This window comes from Mustela erminea, chromosome 6, assembly GCF_009829155.1.
Source record: "Mustela erminea isolate mMusErm1 chromosome 6, mMusErm1.Pri, whole genome shotgun sequence".
NCBI lineage: Eukaryota > Metazoa > Chordata > Mammalia > Carnivora > Mustelidae > Mustela > Mustela erminea.
Window position 1 is genome coordinate 47,963,684 of NC_045619.1, and position 21,426 is coordinate 47,985,109.

At 41.4% G+C, this 21,426-nt stretch overlaps 1 long non-coding RNA gene across 3 annotated transcripts in view; it reads left to right on the forward strand.

Annotated features, from left to right (window-relative positions):
• Positions 1 to 12,318: 12,318 nt before the first annotated feature.
• Positions 12,319 to 21,426, forward strand: part of LOC116593173 — a 32,153-nt gene continuing 23,045 nt past the window's right edge. For all 3 annotated transcript variants that reach the window (XR_004286791.1, XR_004286789.1, XR_004286790.1), the window contains exon 1: positions 12,319 to 12,602. This is a non-coding gene — a long non-coding RNA (uncharacterized LOC116593173). The remainder of the gene's footprint in view (positions 12,603 to 21,426) is intronic.

Consider the following 21,426-nt stretch of genomic DNA (forward strand, 5'->3'; position numbering starts at 1 on the left):
TTCCTCACGTTTCAACATCTCTGAAATCAGAATCTGTTTATGATCTTCGGCGTGTTGTAGTTCAATTAACAGCGTATCTCTTTTTCTTCCCGGTGGGATATCAAATAATGATATGATCTTAATTAATGGTGTCTTAGTTTCAGAGAAGTACAATGTTAAGAATCTACTATGTGCAGACACTGTTAAGTATCCGGAATATATAGAATAGTAATAGCGAAAAGCAGAAGCTGTCTTCCCAGTCTCTTAGGGAGATAAGTAAGCAGTAAGCTTCAGTGTAGTGATCTGGGGCATAGTTTCTCTTGTAGAGCCCGGATATTCACTTGCCCACTGCTCTTTTCATCCATGTTGCATTGCAGTTATTGGTTCTCTCACCTGCCTTCTTTAGCAACTTGAAGCCAAGCTCCCTATCTTCATCAACCTCACAGTCTCGCTGCCTAGGACTGCACATAGCCCACAATCAATGCTAAATGATTCAACAAATGGGTTAAGGTCATCAGAGCCTATGCTGTGTTGGAAAGTCTCACTAAAGAAAACTTAGATTTTAATTTCAATTGCCTTCTCCAACAGGACTTTCAAGCAGGATTGCCCTGAGTGCATATCACTGAGTGGCTTTTTGCTGAGGTGGTTCTTGATAAAAGCTGGAAAATCATGGCAAGGTGTAAGGACTGTCCCGTGGTCTGTTCTGTGGTCTGTGATGGTTGCTCACAACCACCCATCAACTGGCCTTCAATATCATACAGAAACGTGGGGGTATGGAGGGATGCGTCAAGTGAGAGCTTCCCTCTATTTTATGGAGTTCAGACAAAATTAAGTCTAGGTGAGCTTTAACTGGCATTTTGATTGGTAAAGAGATGCATGGACCAAGATTAAGATTTCTTTGGGAAAAAAAAAAGAAACTTTTTTTGTTTATTTGAGAGAGAGAGCATGAGGTGGGAAAGAAAGGAGCAAAGGGAAAGGGAGAAGCAGGCTCCTTATTGAGCAGAGAGCCCAGATGAAGGACTCCATCCCAGGACTCCAGGATCATGACCTGAGTGAAGGCAGACATTTAGCTGACTGAGCCACCCAGGCACCTCAAGATGAAGATTTAATAATGCAAGTGTAATACAAGGCACACATGTTAGTTTCTTATTGCTGCATAATAAATTATCATATATGTTATAAGGCTACCAACCAAGTGTCAGTCAGGCTGTGGTTCCATCCGGTGGTTTGACTGGAGAAGGATCTGCTTTTCAGCTCCCTCAGATTGTTGGCAGAATTCATCTCCTTGTGGTTGTACGACTGAGGTCCCTGTTTTCTTGCTATAGTGAGGGCTTGCTCCCAGCTCTAAAGGCCACCAGCAGTGCCTTACCATGTGCCTTTCTCCACAGGCTCTCACAACATGGCTCTGTATTTCAAAGCCAGCAACAGACAGAGAATCTCTGCCCTAAGAGAGACCCCCAATTCTCTTCTAAGGACTTTTATCTGATGAAATCAGGTCCATCCAGCATAATCTCCCTTTCAACTAACTCAAAATCAACTGATTTGGGACCTTAATTATTTCTTCACCCTTGCCATATTCTGTTGGCTGGAAGCAGGTCACAAGTCCCAGTCAAACTAAGGGAGAGGGGATGATATAAGGTGTGAACATTAGGGAGTGGGAATCGAGAGACCCATCTTAGAATTCTGTCTGTCTCAGCCTACATTATCTTCTCACTGCAATCTCAGGACAGAACCAGGGGGAAATAATAACTATGAAGTTAACTTCATGGAATTCCAGGGTTGGAAAGCACCATTCCCTGCCTCTAAGTGAATAATCCTTAACCAAACCTGAAAAAATAATGTTTGTACTTTAACATGTGAGGGATACTTTATACTATTTATACTATATACTTTTTATACTATATAGTTTACACTTCAGCAGAAAGGGATTCCATTTGTAATCAGTCCTTGTGGATAATATAAACCCCTAAACAAACAACTTTATTTTATTACCGTTGCATGAGTACCAGGATTGCCAAAAGTGTGGACAATATAGGTAAACGAAGCCATCTTGGAAAGCAAGTATATGTAAAGTAAATGTAGCACAATTTCCCTGAGCTCCCTCCAAATATAGAAAATGTCAATTCAGGAGCTCATACATACAGGCTCTGCTGGTATCCTTCTTCAGTGATTGGTTTTTGTTTTGTTTTGTTTTGTTTTTTTGGTATCAAGGGGATACAGTTACCACACACCAAACCCTTGCTATTCCACATGTGGTCTGTGGATCAGCAGCGTTGGCATCACTTGAGAACTTATTAAAAATGCAAACTCGGGGTGCCTGGGTGGCTCTGTTGGTTAAGCATCTGCCTTTGACTCGGGTCATGAATCTCAGGGTTCTGGGATCGAGCCCCGAGTTGGGCTCACTGCTCAGCGGGGAGTCTGCTTCTCCCTCTCTGTGTGCCCACTCACTCTCTCTCTTTCTCTCTCAAATGAATAAGTCTTTACCAACAACAAAAAATGCAGTGGTGTTGCAATAACCCAAATATCAATATCCTCAATTTATATTATATTGTAGAACACACATATCTGACTCTTTGCTTCATCAAAGCATTATGTGAGACTCCAGCAAACTTCCAGGGAAACTTGTCATCTTCTCATGCAGCTTCTTTCTGGCATCTACTACCGTATTTTGTACCAGAAGCTGAATTAGTAAGGGCAAGAGCCTGGAAGACAGAGCTGTAGCTGTCTGTGTGAGCAAGAAGGAAGTAGGTAGGAAAAGAGAAGGGGAAGAGGCAGCCCGGAATTTGTTTTTTGGTAAGCCAGGTGCCGTCGGTCCTTGTGAGCAGTCTCTTCTCCAGCTTTGGGAACAGGGCTCAGGCTAGGCAGAGGCTCCTCACGAAACTCTAGAGGACAATGTCCATCTTACTGGGGATTTTGTGGAAAATTCCCCATTAGACCTTTCTGTTATCTCGCAGCTCCCGGGCTGCCCTATGGAGTCTCTCCCAATTTATTTTCCTCCCATACCCCTCGCTTTTCCATCTCCCACACCCCGTAATATTCATCCTTTCCTACGAGAACAATGTGGCCCTGTCTCAAATCTTTCCATTTTGGATAACTGCACATTACTTAAGAGTCTCTTTACGAAAGATCATTCCACTTTGCACCAGGAAACAAGTGATCCTCCAGTTACAGGGCTCGATCCTCTTTATGGGGCTGTGAAGATCATGAATAATAAACAGCTGACAGTTTAACCTAGTGGTTCAGGGGTTTGGATCCAGGGTCAAGGTTTTCTTGATGTAAATTACTCAACCCTGCTAAGCCTTGATTTTTTTTTTTTTAAGATTTTATTTATTTGTTTGACAGACAGAGATCACAAGCAGGCAGAGAGGCAGGCAGAGAGAGAGGGGAAGCAGGCTCCCTGCTGAGCAGAGAGCCCAATGCAGGGCTCTATCCCCAGACCCTCGGATCATGACCTGAGCCGAAGGCAGAGGCTTTAACCTACTGAGCCACCCAGGTGCCCCTAAGCCTTGCTTTCTTGATATGTAAAATGAAGGGAGGGCTCTGAGCAATACAGTCTGTGTCTTGAATAATAAAAGTAATGTCTATGTTATGCATTTGGGGAAAGTCATATCAAACATCATATGAAAAGGACTTCCCCCAATTCCAGTGCCTGGCACAAATAATAAGTAGGTTATAATAGCAGTTGTTAAATAATTCCCAAACTCGGGGCACCTGGATGGCTCAGTGGGTTAAAGCCTCTGCCTTCAGCTCAGGTCATGATCCCAGAGTCCTGGGATCAAGCCCCACATCCGGCTCTCTGCTCAGCAGGAAGCCTTCCTCCTCTCTCTCTCTCTCTCTGCCTGCCTCTCTGCCTACTTGTGATCTCTGTTTGTCAAATAAATAAACAAATAAATAAATAAATAAAATAATTCCCAAACTCAACCATTCTAAGTAAATGAGGGTCTACCAAAACAACTCCCAAGAGTACTCTTTCAATAAGCAAATATTTAATGACTACTGTATGCATAGTACTGTAAAAACAAGATAAGAAAAAAAGAAGTAGGAGATAAGTAAGCATCTAATGAGAGCCAGCTGCCAGGCACTTTACATTGATCATTTTATTTATACCTTCAAATAACATAATGAGGGAGATTTGTATCCCTACTTCTATGAATAATGAGACAGAGCTTTGAGAGGTTCTATGATTTGCCCAAAATGCACAGATCTGAGTTCGTACCCAGGTCTGTGAGGCTCTGGAGCCCTTGCCCTTCTGTAAATTGCAATGCCTCAGAAGTAGAATATACAAAGTGTGCCTCAGTGGCACTATCAGTTCAGCACCTGACTCTTGGTTCCAGCTCAGGCCATGATCTCAGGGTCTTGGGGTTGAGCCCCGCCCCAGATGGGTGCTCGGCATGGAATCTGCTTAAGACTCTCTCTTCCTCTCCCTTGTGCCCCTCCCCATTGCACTCTCTCTCTCTCCCCCTCTCAAATAAATAAATACATCTTTTTTTTTTTTAAAGATTTTATTTTATTTATTTGACAGAGAGAAATCACAAGTAGTTGGAGAGGCAGGCAGAGAGAGAGAGAGGAGGAAGCAGGCTCCCTGCCAAGCAGAGAGCCCCATGTGGGACTCGATCCCAGGACCCTGAGATCATGACCTGAGCCGAAGGCAGCGGCTTAACCCACTGAGCCACCCAGGCGCCCCAATAAATACATCTTTTGTTTTTTCTTTTTCTTTTTATTTTTTAAGATTTTATGTATTTATTTGACAGAGAGAGAGCACAAGCAGGGGGAGCGGCAGGCAGAAGGAGAGGGAGAAGCAGGCTCCTCACTGAGCAAGGTGCCCAGTGTGGGACTTCGATCCCAGAACTCGACCTGAAATGGATGCAGACGCTTAACCAAGTAAGCCACCCAGGCACCCCTAAATAAATCTTTCTTTTTCAAGTAGAATATATGGCCAAATCTTAAATTCTGAAGACGAAAAGTAAAGGGTTAGATGAAGAGAAAAGGGAGAAGAAAGAGAGAAATCGAAGAAGTAGGAAGATAGGAAGGAGAATCAGATGTTGAGATCAGGATGAGAGAATGGCAGGAGGAAGCTGGAGGGTGACTCCTCCAGTCCCACTGACAACAGCAGCTCCTGGAGAGCCAGCACCCTGAGCTCACCCTTATCACCTTAGGTGATGTGTGAACTAGATCCAAGAGGAAATGCATCACTTCTATGGCTTCCTAACAACTGCAGCTAACGAGAAATGATCTCACCCTCTCCTTTGAGAAGTTCACACAGAAGTACTTAAGACTTCTATATATAATTTCTCTGTCTTATTTACAATTTAATTTTGTACTACCCAATAACTGTCTCATATGGGTTCATCTCATTCCCATAACCAGACTCTAAAACATTCAGTGCATATACCTTGGTTTACTGTTCTGTAAGAAGATGGTCACGGATGAAAACACATTACTAAATTTTATGAAACCTTTCTACAAAGAAACTGGAAAACACAGAGCTTGGGGTAGAGAGAGTTATTTCAAGTGTAAATAACAGAACAGGGAGCCCAGACGTAAACCCATGCATACGTGGTCAACTAATTTTTTATAAGGGTGCCAAGTACACACAGTTAAAAAAGAATTCAATTAGTGGTTTTGGGAAAACTGGATATCCACATGCAAAGGAATGAAACTGGACCCATACCTTACACCACTTGCAACTATTAACTCAAAATGGATCAAAGATTTCAGGGGAAGACCTGAAATGGTAAAACTAGAAGAAGATATAGTGGAAAAGATCTTGGCAATGGTTTCTTGGATAAGACACCAAAACCCCAGGCAACTAAAACTAAAGTAAACAAGAAGGGACTACATTCAACTAAAGAGATTCTGTAAAGCAAACAGTCAATACATTGAAAAGTCAACTTACAGAATGGGAGAAAATATTCACAAACCACCTATCAAATAAGGGGTTAATATCCAAAGTATATAAAAGACTCATACAACAATAGCAAAAAAGCAAACAATCCAATTAGAAATTGGAGAAGGAACTCAGAGACTTTTTTTTTTCCAAAAAGATAAATGAAAAGATGCTCAACATCAGTAATCATCAGGGAAATGCCAATCAAAATCACAATGAGATATCACCTCACACCTGTTAGGATGGCTATTATCGAAAAAGACAAGAGATAATATGTTGGTGAGGGGGTGCCTGGGTGGCTAAATTGGTTAAGCATCTGCCTTCAGCTCAGGTCATGATCCTGGGGTCGCAGGATCGAGCCCCACATCAGTCTCCCTGCTCAGTGGAGAGTCTGCTTCTCCCTTTCCCTCTGCCACTCCCCCCAACTTGTACTCTGTCCTTCCCTCTCTCTCTCTCTCTCTTTCTCTCGACCTGTGTCAAATAAATATATAAAATCTTTAAAAATAAAAATAAAAATAAATGTTGGTGAGAATGTGGAAAAATGGTAACCCTTAAACCAGGGAATATAAAATGTTACAGCCATTATCAAGAATAGTTCTCAAATATTAAAAATAGAAGTACTGTATGATCAAGCAATCTCGCTTCTGAGTATATATATGAAGGAATTGGAATCAGTATCTCAAAGTGATATCTGCACCTCCATATTCACTGCAGCATTATTCACAATAACCAAGAGAAGGAAACAACCTGTGCCAGTCAATGGATAAATGGATAAAAACAATTAGATATGTGCACGCACGCACATACACACACACACACACACTCACACACACGCTCAGACACAATGGAATATTACTCAGTCATGAAAAAGAAGAAACCCTGTAACTTACAACAATATGGATGGACCTTGAAGGCATTACGCTAAGTGAAATAAGTCAGACAGAGAAAGACAAACACTGTATGATCTCACCTAAATACGTAATCTAAAAAAGTCAAACTTGTAAAAACAGGGAGTAGAATGGTAGTTCCCAGGGGCTGGGTGGAGGGCGGGGGTTGGGGAGATGTTGTTTAAGGGTACAAACTTACAAGTAGGAGTTAGTAAGTTCTGGAGATCTAATGCACAGCATGGTGATTATAGCCAACGATGTTGTATTATAAATCTCAAAGTTATTAAGAGACTAGAACTTAATTGTTCTAACCACAAAAAAGGATTGATAATTATGCAATGTGATAGAGGAGCTAGCTAATGATAAGATGGCAATCACATTGCAATATATAAATGTATCAAATCAATACCTTGCATACCTTCAACCTACACAATGTTATATGTCTATTATATCTCAAACAATTCAAGAATATTAAAGAGTAAGTAACATCAATTTTGGAAATATATTGTCAGATATTATGAACATAACTTGCTGGTCCCATGGAGGTGAGCAGGGCTGTCCCCTGAAGGGAGTGGCTCCTAGTCAGCTAGTGAGCTGCTCTGGGAAGAGACCAGAATGGGGAATGGACTGGGGGAGGTGTATGCATGGCAGGGGGAGGAGGGATATTTTCTTGGCTCCACATCTGGTCCACACTCATTCCAGTCTCTGTTACAGAACTGCCTGGAGCACTTCTGTTGGGGTGGGAGCTGTTCCTTGTCACAGGCCAATGACCTTGGGCAGGCAGGGAGTGTGCGGAGAAGACCTCGGGTTAGGTCCTCGCTGTAGTTTCCCTGAATCATTCTCTGTGACACATAGCCTTTTGTCATCTGTACAGCCTGTCCTGCACCCGATCAGGGAGGGGTCCACACCCACGCCTGGGTCACAGTGATCCAGGGAAACGCTGGATCCCTTCCTTTGTGGTCAGAAGATGGGGCTTGCAGAGAGCCAGCTGGGCTCAGAGCCTTGAGGCCCCCCCTTAGGGGTTTACTTTGAGGAAGCCACTTAACCAAAGTCTGTCTCACTTCCCCATTTGTAAATCAAAAGAAACATCTACCTCTCGGGGTTGCCATGAGGATTAGAGAAATATGTGTGGAGTGACTGGAATTTATATATTCATTCACTGTTTATTCATGTCATCCCCTATTACTGTAATTATTACCTGCCAAGCACCAGGCAACAGAAAGGCAGCAGGGAGCAAGACAGATCAAGTTCATGCTCTCTTGACCTTATATTCCAGTGAGGAGGAGAGACGGAGACTGTCACAGCCGAGAAATGCAGTGAGCACTTGATTTGGAGGCTCATGATTGATTCGGGAAAAACCTGTAAAGGGTGAGGGACCCGGGATCAGGAAAGGCAAGTGTGAGAGCGGGAGTGTGAGGTAGGATCTCCCCTCGGCCAGGTCCGTGGGGACTCACTCTGGCCCACAGACCACACCTTCAGAGTTGTACTTTGAGGTAAGAAGATGGAGCATTTGTACCCCTGTCTCTCTCTGTCCTCGGCCACCCCTGGTGAAGTGAAGTAGTTCCTCAGTCAAGTGAGACACTGCAGAACTGTCACAAGTTGTCACAGAGGTGGCATCTGTGGGCGCACTGGCTTGGTCAAAACACTCTGTCCGGGTCCTCCACAACACCCTCATGTGCTCCAAGAGGAAAAGTCACAAAGCGGGAGATGTGAGGAGGAAAGGAGCATTCAGGGGTGTGAGGGAGACTGTGACGGCGTGGCCACCAGCCAGAGCTGGATTCAGAGCTTGTGGAACCTGGAGCTTACAATTTGGGGGCCTCTTTCAGAATAGAAGAATATGTAAAGTCATGAAAACAAAACTAGGACAAACATGAAGATTTATTCAAATGATAAATGAGGACAAATTACAAATAATAAAAGCTAACAAATGCTTCAAACATCACAAAATCCAGGAGGGGGGAAAAAGACCCATGATATTTATATAAACTCCTTGACACACCCCTACAATACCTTTTCCTACATATTTTGGCTGTATTTTTTTTTATGTTGTCCTCATGTCATAATGGTTTGGTTACCATCGTTTAAGAGTATAAAGATAATTTGATCTTTCCCTTAAAATGGTAGACAAAAAAAAAACCATTTTTTGTTGTTACTGTTTTATTGTTACTGGTTTTTTGGGATTTTTTTTAAGTTTCTTTGAGCTTCAGAAGTCAGTATTTGTGGAAATCATGTGACTTTTTAGGATTATTGTCAGGTTTGGAAAAGCCTCTATTAACGTGTCTTTCCTAAATGAGCTGTGAGCTTTGGGAAGACGTACCACGGTTAGCTGCAGACACCACACATGTTAAACTCACTCTTGTCCCCTGCCAGCCTCATCTGGTGGTTGCTGGGTGTCGTGGGACTTGTTCTTAGTGAGCTGCCCACATAGGACCATGATAGGTGGTGGTGACTGGCCGAGAGGGATGAGGGTTTTCCAGGATGGTAAATCAGCTTCCCCTTAGGCAGCTCCCCAAAATGCCCACAGCCTCTCCAATACCACCTGACATGGGGAAGCCTGGGGAAGGGACAACCAGAGTAAAAAGAAAGAGTCAACTTGTATTTTAGCTGATGGTTGCTGCAATATTTTTATTTGCAACATTTACAAAAACACACAAGCACGTGAATAGATCCCTAGGATGCCGCCCCCCCGCCCCCCGGATTTAGAAAAGGCCATAGCAGGTGAGGGGCTCCGAAATGGAAGCTTTACTAGCTTTGCCCTGAATTCCCCTCTGTTAGTGAGGGACTCTTCGAGCAGGCGACATAGACGCCAAAAACTCTGAGTTGGCACTCAATAAATGTTTATTGGAGATTCATGGTGAACCCACTACGGTCTCTGAAGACAGGGATCCTGGGCTCCATCCTAAAACTTGGACCAAATGATGGAAGGCCTGGAAGGTAGCGCTTCCCAAAGAAGGCTTCTTTTAAAATAGAAGTTGCCTGCATCAGAGACTCTCCCTAAAATACCCCATTACGGCCTTTGGCCACCTTTGCCTACAGGCAATAAACTGGCATGGGGCTGTGCAGGGTTGACTGCAATCAGTAAAGATTTTAAATCAGTGGATTGTTTGGCTATGATTTCTATCTTCTCATCCTTTGCTGGGTCTCTGGATTAAGGGAGTCCCTTGTGCCTGCCAGGTGTCCCTGATTAGAACACAAGTCTCCCAGCCTTGTAATTATTTACCTGTCCGGCTCCCTTTCAATCCCGTCTTATTTATGTGTCTAGCACACAGCCCCGCACACAGAGACATTCCATCCATGTTGTGAGATGAATACACAATTGCCCACCCAGGAATGCAGATAAAGGGAAAAAACATTCCACCAGTTTCTTTATTTCATCTCAAATTCCCAAGGGCCGGTAAATTAATACTTGGCTGAGTGTGATGGGTAAGGTAATGCTTGACCCCGAACGACTTAAGCATATTTCTGTTTTTCAGGTCGTTTGCAAAAAGCACAAGCTAGTTTACATAAACAATTTGCACTGGTGGATGGAAAGCATTCACAAAATAAAGGAGAAATAACCCACAATACGTAGTTTTCATTCTGGTTACTCTGCACCAAAATATGGAACAGATTCTCTTTCTTATTTTTGAGAAGGACAAGAGAGCTGCTTGTCTAGAGGCACTATTGCCTTTGTCAATAAATAAAGGGTCCTTGTGTTTGCAAGGATTTCACATGATGTACTAAAAAAAAAAAAGCGTGTAAAGTTTTCCATAGCAAGCGTGCTCACCAGATTTATGCCAACCACTTAATTACAGAGCCTTCGGAGTAATCAGCCACACTTCTGTGCAGTGTTAACAGAAAGGCTACGCGACGTCTGGGGGTTTCTCCTTTGGATTTCTTCTTTCCTCCCCAGCTTTCACAGATCCAACAGAAATAATGGCAACAATGAAACTCACAAATTATCTTTGAATTATAGCTGAAAATTGGAAGTGCATTTCAAAGGGACTGAGGATATCTGACATCAAGCTAAATTAATAGAGAAAATATTTGTTTCCTGTATTGAAACTACTAACCGTGTTGAATAAAAGCAACTAAGAGCTTTCAGAAATTTTCTAGGGCTCTCAAATAAATCCTGGATTTAGATAAAAGTCTCCTTAACACCAAAGATTTCAAAGGAGTTAATTAATATAAATATTTTTGTAAAAAATTGAAGTCTAGACAAATCCTGAAAATAGTAAATGGAGATTCACTGTGCATAGTTGGGAAGCATCATGCATCAAATCTATGTTTATAAGGCAAGAAGAGCCTTAGTTTCATTACTGAAGGAATAACAGGGGCTGGTAAATGGAATTTTATTAAAATTGTATTATTTATTTTATCAAAATTTTATTTTATTAAATGTTATTATTTTATTAAAATGTTATTATTTTATTAAAATATAATATTAAATATTTTATTGAAAATTTATTATTTTATCAAAATTTTATTATTTATTTTTATTAAAATTTTATTAAAAGTTACTCTCTGTTAAAATACTTATAAGAGTAAGTTAATCTACAGGGCACCTGGGTGGCTCAGTGGGTTGAGCCTCTGCCTTCGGCTCAGGTCGTGATCCCAGGGTCCTGGGATCGAGCCCTGCATTAGGCTCTCTGCTCAGCGGGGAGCCTGCTTTCTCCTCTCTCTCTCTGCCTGCCTCTCTGCCTACTTGTGATCTGTCTGTCAAATACATAAATAAAATCTTTAAGAAAAAAAAAAAGAGTAAGATAATCTATGTGGTTTCAGGTGATAGCCCTCAATCCACGGCCCTATTTTTAAGGGTAATTATGGATGATATTGAAAGTTTTTACTTAACTACTCTCAACTATTTCTTTGTACTCTGGTCTACTAGTGTGTGAAAACCCAACAGCAGCCTCATTATCGGTCCCTGCTAAAATCAGTAGCTTTTACCAGTCGCCAGTACCTCTAGTTTGATTGGCATTTGAGCTAGTAAGGCTGTGAAGGCAAGCACTCTGTGTTGGGCAGGGAGACTGCCAAGGTCAGGAAAGGTGAACACATAAAATGGTATCCAAAGCCTGATTTTAAAAAAATAATAATAATCAGGGGCGCTTGGGTGGCTCAGTGGGTTAAGCCTCTGCCTTCGGCTCAGGTCATGATCCCGGGGTCCTAGGATCGACCCCCGCATGCAGGGAGCCTGCTTCCCTTCCTCTCTCTCTGCCTGCTTCTCTGCCTACTTGTGATCTCTGTAAATAAATAAATAAATCTTTAAAAAAATAATAATAATAATAATCAGCTGTCTCTGGGAGATCAATATTCTCTCCCTGCCTGGGACCTGTACAGTGAATGAGATCATAGCCTGGGCTGTGGTCAGCTCACCCAGGTCACGCCAGCTTGAAGGCTTCGCAAGAGATGGTAGATGACCTTCTCTGGGCCCATGTTCTCGTCTCTCCTCCTGTGATGCAAGGTAGTGGTCAAGCCCACAGGCGGCTGCAGCCAGATTTATAATTCAGCTGCATGACCTTGAACAAGGTACCTGTTTATTGACACATGTCTGCCCCATTAAAGTGTAACTTCCACGGGGGTGAGCACTTCCTGTAGCTCGCAGCCATAGAGCAGGGCCCTGTGCATAGTAGGTGCTCCAGACGTGTTCGGTGAAGGAGTGAGTGAAGGATTTAACCCCTCTGGGCCTATTGTTCTCATTTGGGAAATGGGGATAATAGTAGCACTCGATATTAATATATATAACAACTAGTGTCAAAATGCAGGCACAGGTCTTAACTACCCACGGTGCCCTTTAGGTTCTTCCTGTTCGGCGAGAGCGTGGCTTCAGGATGTGCAGCTGCTGACAAAGGGGACGGATAAAGCCACCCCAGGTGGGTCCTGTTACGTGCTATTTAATCGTGTTTACTGGGAAATTCACTCTGCTTTTTCAAGAAAGAGATTTGGTGGTACAGATGTCCTTACGCTCTTATTTTTGTTTTCATGGGCCAGCTACTTATCTTAATGAGATGAAAATGACTCAAAAATGTGATTGAGGAAGGAAGAGGGATAGGAGCAAATTTTCAGTTACATTTCAGAGCGCTCATTCTCATGCCGCTTACACAACTTGAGTGCGAAAATATTTTTGGAAGTCAGTATGCTCTGTTACAAAATAAGGGTATAAACAAACTGGTATCTTCCCCACAGATGGCTGTGTTCGGTTGGAAAAAAGAATAATGGAAATATTTTTGCAATAGCAAAACTAAATTTTAAACACCGATGAATAAATGTATCAAGAAATATGAGGGCCTGTATGAAGAGTCCCCTACAACTTTACTCAGAGACATAAAGAATATAAATCAAGGAAGAGATGCACTTATTTATGAATGGAATATTCATTATTATAAAGGCATCAGTTTCCAAATTAATTTGAAAATTTAGTGTGGAGTTTTCCATAGTATTTTTCTTGGACCTATTCAAAGTGATTTCAAATCTCAGCTTTTTAGACTAAACTTACGAGAGTAACCAATATAATTTAGAAAAACAGGAGAATGTGGTTAAGGAAGGACTTGTGCTGTCAATTATTTACAAAAACATGTTATAAAGGTATATTACTTAAAGTATAATAAATAAGACTGCTAGTCATGATTCCCTAAATTTATTTCATGACCTAGTAAGAATCATGGACTACTGTATGAAAAACATTGGTTTATAGATATCAAAAATGGGCAATTTGGTGAAATACATGTCAGCATGATCATACAGAATATATGCAGCTGTTAAATATAACGTGGTAGAACTGTATATTTGCCTGGAAAGGTGTTGACCATATATAGGCAACTAAAAACTTACTAGAATTGCTCCATTTTGAAAGGACAACAACAAAAATATATGCATATACATGCAGAGGAAAAAATGTACGGACAGATAAGTGCCTATACATATACATATATATATGTTTTAAAGATTTTATTTATTTGACAGAGAGAGATCACAAGTAGGCAGAGGCAGGCAGAGAGAGAGAAAGGGAAGCAGGCTCCCTGCCAAGCAGAGAGCCCGCAGGACCCTGGGATCATGACCTGAGCAGAAAGCAGAGGCTTTAACCCACTGAGCCACTCAGGCACCCCATTAAGTGCCAATATATTAACAGAGGTTGTAGTCCATTTGTCTTTGGCTTAAACCTCACTTCCAATTTTTTGCTATTATAAGTAATACTATGATTACTACCTTTATGAAAAAAGACCTTTTCCAAATTTCAGATTCATAGAATTACCTTAATAAACATATTTAAAGCTACATCCCAAAATTATTTTCTAAAAGGGTTGGAGCAATTTTCATTCCTGCCCACAATGTATGAGTGATGACTTCCTTTACCCTGACTCCTATGAGATATCTCATTTTAAAAAATGAGTAAATACAAAATAAAAAAAAAAATTGCTCTTCCGATAAGTTAACAGTTTTCACTATTGTTTTAGTGTCTTTCTTTTCTTTCCCATGAGGTTAAACACTTCTCCATATGTTAGTCTTTGTATTTCCTCTTTTATGTATTGTTGTAAATGCTTTCTGCCTGGACCATTTCCTTCTGAGTGATGATTACTTTGACACAACTTTTTTCACTCCTAAAGAACATATTATTATATAATCTCATATCAAAACTCAGCCTAAAAATTTCTTCTATCTAAGGTCTTATCTTATAAAGAAAAATTTTTTTAATTTTTTTTAAAAGATTTTATTTGTTTATTTGACAGAGAGAGAGCACAAGTAAGCAGAGCAATAGGCAGAGGGAGAGAGAGAAGCAGGCTCTCTGCTGAGCGGGGAGCCAGCCTTATGTGGGGTTCGATCCCAGGACCCTGGAATCAAGACCTGAGCCGAAGGCAGTTGCTTAACCAACTAAGCCACCCAGGTGCCCCGTTAATGTTTTATTTTTAAGTCAGAGGGAGAGTGAGCCCAAGCAGGGAGTTACGGGCAGAGGGAGAAGCAGGCTCTCTGCTGAGCAAGGAGGCCCACGCAGAACTTGATCCCAGGACCCTAGGATCATGACCCAAGCTGAAAGCAGCTGCTTAACCCACTGAGCCACCCAGGTGTCCCAAAAACAAATTTTTTTAAAGATTTATTTATTTATTTGGGAGAGACAGAGAAAGTGCAGGGGGGAGGGGCAGAGGGAAAAAAAAAGAAAGGAGTCCTAAGCAGGCTTTGAGCTGAGCACAGGGGCAAGCTAGATCTCAAGACCCTGAGAACACAACCTGAGCCTAGACCGAGAGCTGACACTTAACCAACTGTGCCATCCAGGTGCCGCTAAAATAAAGAAAATATTTAAGATATCTAAAGGAACTTATATACCCTACAAATTTATTGTAACCGTTCATTGCCAATGACATTTCTCATCTACACTTGATACTTCACGTATAATGACTTAAATTTCCTTTCCTCCCTCCTCTAAATACACCCAAGAAGAAATTTTAATTAGTATGTTAGAATATTAAGACATTTTATTTATACAGCATAAAATGATCTTTTGGACAATACTGAGTAAATAAAATTATTTAGGGAAAAAAAAATGTGTCCAACAGACCTAAAAAAATAAGCTTACTTAATAAGCTGGAACTAGATCTTGGTCTGTTTTCAGCAATCAACAAAGCTATCACAGAACTTTCGGGACAAACCTGAAGTGCTATAGGGAAGGCAGTCATTACTTTATTTTCATGAGTCAGGTATTTAATTAGGTAAAAGATCGATGTTTTTCAAACAGTGAGTGGGTTAGGAAATCAGTTAAGTGGGTCAGACTGGCTTTTTTTTTTTTTTTTTTTAATGAAGTAGAATGGAGGGGCAAAGAAAAGAAAAAAAAAGAAAAGAACATCACATGTAATAAAGGTAAATATTATTTCATGTAATGCTCAAAGTCACTATGTAAAGTTCATCCCTACTGTGGGCTTTGGTCAAATGGGTTTAAAAGCACAGAACTTCAGAGAATATCCAGTATTCTCATTAAAAAAAATTAACTAACTCGATCCTTACCCCAATAATTACTCTCCACTAACATTAGTCTTTAATAACCTATATTTGTTTTATTTTTTAAAGATTTTATTTATTCGATAATATAAGACAGAGATCACATTTATTATCACATTTATTTGATAATATAAAACAGAGATCACAAGTAGACAGAGTCAGGCAGAGAGAGAGGGAGAAGCAGGTTCCCCGCTGAGAAGAGAGCCTGACGCAGAGCTTGATCCCAGGATCCCGAGATCATGACCTGAGCCAAAGGCAGAGGCTTAACCCACTGAGCCACCCAGGCGCCCCTAACCTATATTTGTTTTAAAGAGGTTTTTTTCATTTACTGCTACCATATGCGAAGCATTGTTCTAGGCACTGAGGATACAGTGGTAGTAAACTGAGATCTCTGTTCTCACAGAGATCTCACAGAATGGGAAGACAGATGATGTATGCGTTAGGTGGTTCTGTAAGCACCAGGAAAGGCAGGAGGGTTAGAGAGGGCAAGTGACTCAGGTACAAACTCAGATAGGATGTTTCAAGAAGACATCATTGAGAAGGCGACATTGGAACAGAGCTCAACATTTACATTTAACTTTTTAATTAGACATTTTCAATGTTCAGTGAACATCTTAATAAATAATAGTGAACAGTAGCTGAGATTTAAGGTATATGAACTATTTAATGCCCTATTATGATGTTGAGTTTTTGTTCATTTATATTTTTAATCATTTGCTCAACAAATATTTATTCTGTGCCCGCGGAGGCTGGGTTTTGTATTGGGCCCTGGTTATTGAACTGAGAAAAAGAGAAACTTCGTTTCTGCTCTCAGAAGTGTCCAGTCTACTGGGGTATTCAAAATTGGGAAACAAACAAGGACAATCTACATCTACAAGTAAGTAGATGTTGGGGGAGTACAGGTGGCAATTCCAACTTCCTAGGGTATCAGGGAAGGCTTCCTGGAGGAATGATGTCCCAGGGGCAGTATAAAGCATGAAATAAAATGATCTTCACTTCCAAATGTTTGGATTCACCCTCATTTAAAATGGTAGCTGAGTGGTGCCTGGGTAGCTCAGTGGGTTAAGCTGCTGCCTTTGGCTCAGGTCATGATCTGAGTCAGGCTCTCTACTCTCTGCTCCGCTCAGGTCATGATCTCAGGGGTCCTGGGATAGAGCACCGTGTTGGGCTCTCTGCTCAGCGGTGAGCCTGCTTCCCCCTCTCTCTCTCTGCCCACCTCTGCCTACTTGTGATCTCTCTCTCTGTGTCAAATCAGTAAATAAAATCTTAAAATAAATAAAATAAATGGTAGCTGAGACCATCAGGGTTACAGTGGTGCTCAACGAGAAACTTACATTGCGACAGAAGGTTCTTCTAACTTCACATAGCACCAGGTTAGTCATTCCCCTCTGTTTGAAAACATACAGAGGAAGGGAAGAGAATGTTTACACACCTGTTCCCAGGAAAGGTAGATCTAGAACGATTCTCTGCCTTGTGATCATAAAGTTAGGTTTCTCCTTGTTTACCAAGAAGGGCAAAGAGCGCTCCTGCAACACTCAGAGGTGTGTTTTTATAGGTGAGCTGTTGATTCATAACCTGGAGACCGTGAATGTTGGTCCTGTAGGACGGCATTCTACAGGGTAGAGAGCTGCTGCCGAGAATCGTGCATCTTCACTTGATGTCGTAAACTGTTTGTCATCCGAGGTTAAGCTAGTTCACCAGCCTTGTGATAATGAGCCAGTGAAGACCTCGCCGAGGCTGACAGAATGAACTCAACCAGCATAAAAGCCTGTTGGTTTTCTTGGCATAAGGAAAATACCCGAAGCCTTTTTCCTCCTCGCATTGATTAGGCAAATAAAAATACAGAGGTGAGGCTAACCCACTTAATTCTAAGCACAACCCCAAACCTCATTCTGACAGAAGCGGAAGGCCAAGTGGAAAGAGGAGTCCAGTGCCCCAGATGGAGGGAACCACACACGGAAAGGGCCGCAGGCCAGGGGGCAGGCAAGTCTGCCTCAGAAAATGAAAGTGGTTCAGACGCAGAGCTTCTGGGGGAAGATGGCAGGCTCGGGGAAGCATGAGATTTCCCTCCCAACCCAAATGTCACTTACTATGCCAATACCATCCTGAAATGGCTTTTCATAACCACCACCACCCAAGTTTTATCCAAAGCATTTTTTGCTCTCTAAAATACTATATATGTTACCCACTGGTCTTCTGCTCCCTCATTAGAATGTAATTAGCTCATAGAGAACAGGACTTGTGTCTACTTTGTTTGCCAACACCCCCAACTAAGAAGGGGAGACTAAAAACTGTTTGGAAGTTCAAGAAAGAGGCTTAGCAATTTTGATCTTCACTCTAGAATACATGGGTGGGGGCACCTGGGTGGCTCAGTGGGTTAAAGCCTCTGCCTTCGGCTCAGGTCATGATCCCGGGGTCCTGGGATCGAGCCCCGCGTCGGGCTCTCTGCTCTGCGGGGAGCCTGCTTCCTCCCCTCTCTCTCTCTGCCTGTCTCTCTGCCTACTTGTGATTTCTCTCTCTCTGTCAAATAAATGAAATCTTTAAAAAAAAAAAAAAAAAGGGGGGCGCCTGGGTGGCTCAGTGGGTTGAGCCGCTGCCTTCGGCTTGGGTCATGATCTCAGGGTCCTGGGATCGAGTCCCGCATTTGGCTCTCTGCTCAGCGGGGAGCCTGCTTCCCTCTAAAAAAAAAAAAAAAAGAATACATGGGTGGATTATTTGCTGACTCTCTTCCTCCTCATCCTCTACCCCCATTTAATATTTTTCAGTATTTCCCTTCAGGCTGTAAGAAGAGTCTTACCATCTCCTACCTGGAGGGTAATTCCAGGAAAACTGTCCAGTTCTGGGATTTGACTAGGAACAGAGGTCTGGGAGTTTCTGCATTTAATGTTTTTGTTTTTGATTTAATCAACTTTCCACATTGGTTCCTAGACTTATGGGAGCAGGTCTCTGACCAAATTGGCTCGGCTCAAGAAATAGAAGCAAAACGCTAGTTATCTGTCTTCTTTCCATTTCATGCTTTCAACTTCTGCTGGTTTTCTTCCACAGTCTCTTTTTGGTCCCATTTATCAACGCAAACATTAAGATGTGGCTGTTCATGTATCTTAAGTCTTTAACGTGCTTCTTGTATATCTCTGATCTGACACTTCCTCGCTCATTCTTCCTTGTTCTTTTACCCCCCAATGAGTCACACCTTCCCTTTTTATTTATTTCCTTTACACAAAGCAAGCAGAAGCCTCATACAGGACTGAAGCCACGTATATTTCTGATCAAAGAGGATGAGGTGGAAGGAAAGGGAAGCGAGGGAACCGACTGGAAGGCCAGGAGCTCCCTTACGCAGCACATTCAGGATGTTTATGGAAAGTTCATGATTTCCTTAACTCTACCACATGTATATAAAGGTTCCAGCTGAGTTTACATGAATTTGATGAACTTCATTTTTCCATGAAGTCACACTGGCAAGAAAAATGGTCTTTAAAATCAAGTCCTTCTTTGCTAAACCTTCTGTGAATTCTGCTGCTTCCAAGCTATCATGTGCAAATGAGAGCAAAGTCAAGATCACCATTTAGTCAGCATTTATCATTGGCGACCCTGAAACTCTCAGATGATGTTAACTTTTTCAAACAGTAGTCATACTTTACTGAATGATGGCTTGACTCACTTTTTTAAAACGATCTTATTTATTTATCTGACAGAGAGAGATCCCAAGTAGGCAGAGAGGCAGGCAGAGGTGGGTGGAGGAAGCAGGCTTCCTGCTGGATCCCAGTACCCTGAGACCATGACCTGAGCCAACGGCAGAGGCTTACCCCACTGAGCCACCCAGGTGCCCCTTGACTCACTTTTTCTTAATGTAGCAGCCAAACTACAAATTTGCTATTGGTAACAATGGAGAAATGTTATTCAGTAGAATTCTTTCTGGGGAGAACACTGTACTTGTTTTGAAGCAATGTCTTGGTAAACTCTTTTGGGAGTATAAAGCAAAGACTAGCAACCCAAGTAGTCATCAATGGATGAGTGGGTAAATAAAATGTAGCATGTACATAGGATGAAATATTATTCAGCCTTGAAAAGGGAAGGCAATTCTGACACATGTTATGACATGGATGAACTTTGAGGACATTGTGCTAGGTTAAATAAACCAGTCACAAAAAGATAAATACTGTATGGTTCCACTCATATAAGGTATCTAGGGTAATCGTATTCACTGAGAAAGAAAGTAGGATGAAGGTGGCCAAGGGCTGGAGTGGGGGAAATGAGATATTTTTAGGGGTAAAGAGTTTCCATTTTGCAAGATGAGAAAGTTCTGGAGATTAGTTGCACCATGATGTAAATACAGTTGACACCACTGAACTGTAGACTTAAGTATGGTTATGATGGTAAATGTTATGTTACTTGTATTTTACCACAACTAAAAAAATCTTGAAAACCTATCAAAAAAGACCATGAGACGCAATACTGAAAATAATAGACCATTTTAAAGGTTTACTGATTTAAGTATACTTACAATGGCATTCTAACTTATACAGTTGTTTTTAAAATAAAAATATATAATACAAATTTTTAAAAGACTATATTTACATTCTTTTTCTCATAACTCTTCCTGTCCTCTTGACCACTGTCCCACAGGATTTATTTAAGAATGGCTGGATCTATCCTGTAAATCAAAATTAACAATCTGTCCTAATTTTTGCTGAGGATGATAGTTCCCAATACTGAGTTTCAGAGCCTCTACTTAAGATAAGTAGGCTGAAAAAGGATTGATTGATTGATTGATTGATTGATTTTCTATGTATTTTCTTATTGCCAACCTAGGTCTACAGTGGGCCTAGAAATCTGTGTTTTTTAAATGGTCCCAAAGTATTTATGATGGTCAGCCTGGTCTGGGTGCCACCAGACTAGAGGGGAAGCATTAAAATATTTTCATGAACAAGTAAATATTTGGGTCTAGTACTCCAAAGTGATTTTGAAGTTCTTACTGAAGTTCCAAGTTTGAATTAGAAGACTTGTCAGGAGAAACCCTTACACTAGCAAACTGTTGTAAAATTCTGTTTTCTCTTACTTGAACATCACAATTACATAAACAACTTGATTTCCCTCCCTCAGTTGTTATAGGTCCTAGCATGCTTAACCAAAACTGGGTTATTCTTTCCCTGCTGCACGCAGGGAAAGGTAGGTTCAGAGCTTCCTGGGCTCAAGACCTATGTGGTCACTGAAGGGTCCATACTTAGAAAGCCCCAGGCTGGGCCTAATACTCTGCTGTTGCTATCTTGAGACTCTTTTTGTGTTTTAAGTTTTAATTTTAATTCCAATTAATTAACATACAGTGCTATGTTCATTTCAGGTATTGATTCAACAATTTCATGTGACACCTGGTGCTCCTCCCAATGCCCTCCTTAATCCCCATCACCTGTTGTACCCATCCCCCACCCAACCTCCCCTCTAGGATCATCAGTTTGTTCTCTATAGTTAAGAGTCTGTTTCTGGTTTCTCTCTCTGTGTCCCCCTCTCTCTCTCTTTCCTTTTGTTCAGTTGTTTTGCTTCCTAAATTCCACATATGAGTAAAATCATAGCTATTTGTCTTTTTCTTACTGACTCATTTCACCTGGCATTACATTCTTTGGCTCTAGCCATGTTGTTGCAAATGGCAAGATTTCATTATTTTTAGGGCTGAGTAATATTTCATTATATATATTACATCTTCTTTATCAGTCT